We start from the raw sequence: 3301 nt of genomic DNA on the forward strand, positions 1-3301 counted from the left end.
GTCCTACATGCCAGGCAGCCAAAAACTACTGGTCTGTCTAGAAAGTTGGATTGGGGGACGAAGATGGGGGGTGGTGGTGGTAATGGGAGTTGGAAAACTGACTCAGCAGTTAAGAATACTTGTTACTCTTGCAGATGAGCAAGGGTCCCAGCATCCATGTGGTCATCAAAAAGCCTGTGTAACTTCAGTTCTTGAGGTTTCAATGCCCTCTTCTGGCCTTCTCAGGTAATGCACACCAAGATGCACTTGGTGTACAAGCATACACACATATCATTTTTACCTCAAAATTACATTTATTTATTTATTTATTTATTTATTTATTTATTTATTTATTTGCTATTATACACACATGGACATGTGTACCATGATGCATATGTAGAGGTCAGAAGACACCATGTGTATTCAATTCTGTATTGACTTCGGGTCCTCTAGCTAGGTGAAAGTGCTCTTTCCCTTTCTTGCCGGCCTCCTGAGCAGTTGTTGAGAAGTGTTTATGTAAAGAAGAACACAGAGGAGGGCAGGGAGAGAAAAGAAATAGTACACAGAAATGAATCTGTGGAGAAGTGGGGGCCTGGACCCACCTTCCATTTCATCAGGACGGCTTGGCATTTTGTGTCAGTTATGAGAGTCCCCAAGTCCTTGGGGAAATTTTGGTGATACTCACCCCTGAGGACAAGTCTTGGATTAAGGAGGGACCTCAGGGTCAAGTCAGATGCAGATTGGCATGAGGTGAACCAGAGGGAGATTTATAAGTTGAATTCCAGTCTTCTCTCTCCAACTGTAAACATATGGGTAAGCCAGGCTTGTGAGTGGGATTCTGCCTTCTCTGCCAGGAGAGCGGTGGTGGTGGTGGTGGTGGTGGTGGTGGTGGTGGTGGTGGTGTGTGTGTGGTGTGTGTGGATGTGTGTGCATTTTTTTCAGATTTCCAGATAAGTGCTGTTTAAAGTAAATCTTGAAGGGCCTTGACTTGGGGCTGCTAAAGTGAGATTTTTGCTACCATCTCATTTTGTTTGGGTACAAATAGAGAGAAACAGGGCCTGGTGAACTAGTTCAGTGGGTAAACAACCTTGATAACCCGAGTTCAATTTCTGGGACCCAGAGGTGGAAGGAAAGAACCAACTCTGGTAAATTATCTTCTGACCTCCATACTCACGCCCACACAACTCCATCCCCCACCCAAGTCAAAAGAAAAAAAAAACCAGCTTAGAGGGTTTTTGTTTGTTTGTTTGTCGTTGTTTGTATTTAAGAGAGGGTAGAGAAGAAGAATAAATTGAGATACATTTTGTGACTGGGCTGGTTATTTTAAAATGTAACAAAAGTAAAGACTAATAATAGCTATAACTAATTAAGTGCCTGCCCTGGATAGGAGGTTTTCTAAATCTGTAAATAAGAGTGTTGACATAGAAATCGTTTTTTTCCTGTCATGCAGCGAGAAGGATTTTGGATCTGGATCTGAGCCCCACGGATCCTTGGATGTACTAGGGTTGCGCAATATGCGCTTGTTTTCCTGTGAGCTGGGCACTGGTTTCACTGAGTTTCAGGTGCTGTAACGATTTAGGCGGGGTTAAAGTTTGGATCTAGAATGTTCCCCCAGAGGCCCACAAGTTAAAGGCTCTCTCCTGGGTTTCAAGCCATTGGGAAGGGGTGGCTGCTTTGAATGTAGAATCTAAGTGGGAGGCTTTCTTGTCGCTGGGGGTGGGGGTGGGGCAGCTGGGGGAGGGGCTGCGGGGAGGGAGCCTTTGAAGGGTGGTGCGATCCTGCCCCTCTCTGCTTTCTGTGTTCCAGCCATGGGATGACTGTTTTGCTCCTCACCAGACCCCAAAGCAAGACTCACAAAACACAGGCTGACGCATCCAAAATTAGGATCTAAAGTATACATACCTTTTCTCTTGCTAACTACATTTGTCTCCGGTGCTGACTGACGCATGGGATCAAAATTTGAATGCAGGCCCAGCCAACTCCAAAAGTCACGTGGAAGCCATGCTGCACAAATCACGTGACTCAGCTCTCGAAGGATGTGAACTGCGTTGGCAGAGGAACTTGGATTTGAAGCACTCCATTTATTAGTTATATTGTCTAGGGCCATGTATTTAATGTCTAGAAGTCTGCTTCTCCACATGAGCGTCAGGCATAATAACAGATGCTTAATCAAGGATTGCTCTGAGGGTCACGTGACATCATGTTCGCGGGACATGGCCCAAGCAAATGGAAGATCAGTGTTTGTTATGACAATGTGCCAGTCTAGCCTCTGAAAGGGACACTTGGGCATTTGTCTGAGCCAGTCAGTGCTAGCACTAGAAACATATATCCTGTCTTGGAAATGTCTCACATAATGGATTGTGTCCGCTTAACTCACATCGCACTGTGCTTCCAACTAGGCATCCGAAATGCTTGGCATGATGCTATTACCCAACTGCATGAGTGGATTTGATAGCTTTTCCAAAGGGCTGGTATTTCAGTTGAGCAACTGTAACTGCTTCGTGGCAGTAGAAAAGATTTATTTTTGGACCCTAATCAACCCTCAGACCATTTCTCAAACTCCAGCTCCATCTCAAGATGTCAAAGTCACGCAGTATTAACGTTTGGTCAGAGGTGCTGGTGGCATTTTGTGGATGTAATGAAGAACACATTGTCTAAGATTGCTTTGTGATGCCTTCTGCCCCGAGCCCAGCTCACTCTTTAAGACCCGGATGGTAGGAAATGTTGACTGAAAGCTCACTTAAGAGGCAGTGAAAGAACAGAGAAGGTGCTCACCTGTGTGGGGCGTGGATTAGGGGACAGGCTGTCATAGTGGTGTAAAGGGCAGAAGAGCCACTCCTTCTCAGACCAGGAGGCCAGAGAAAAAGATCTCCTGTAATTAAAGAATTAAGCATAACGAAGTCACTTTCCAATTTGGAGAATTGCTCATCTTCAAAAGAGGAAATGCAGGGGGGGGGGTGGCTTGCAAGATGGCTCAGCAGGTAAGAGCACTGACTGTTCTTCCGAAGGTCCTAAGTTCAAATCCCAGCAACCGCATGGTGGCTCACAACCACCTATAATGAAATCTGATGCCCACAGTGTCTTATCTATACTAATAAATAGATCTTTGGGCCTGTGTGAGCAGGGCCCATCGGAGCAGACCGACCGGCATGAGCAGAGGTCCTAAAAATTCAACTCCCAGCAACCACATGAAGGCTCACAACCATCTGTACAGCTACAGTGTACTCATATAATAAAACAGATAAATAAAATCTCAAACAAACCAAAAACCAAAAACCAACCAACCAACCAACCAACCAACCAACCAACAAACAAAAGAGGA

Source organism: Mus pahari, chromosome 3 (genome assembly GCF_900095145.1).
Source record: "Mus pahari chromosome 3, PAHARI_EIJ_v1.1, whole genome shotgun sequence".
In the NCBI taxonomy this organism is placed as follows: domain Eukaryota; kingdom Metazoa; phylum Chordata; class Mammalia; order Rodentia; family Muridae; genus Mus; species Mus pahari.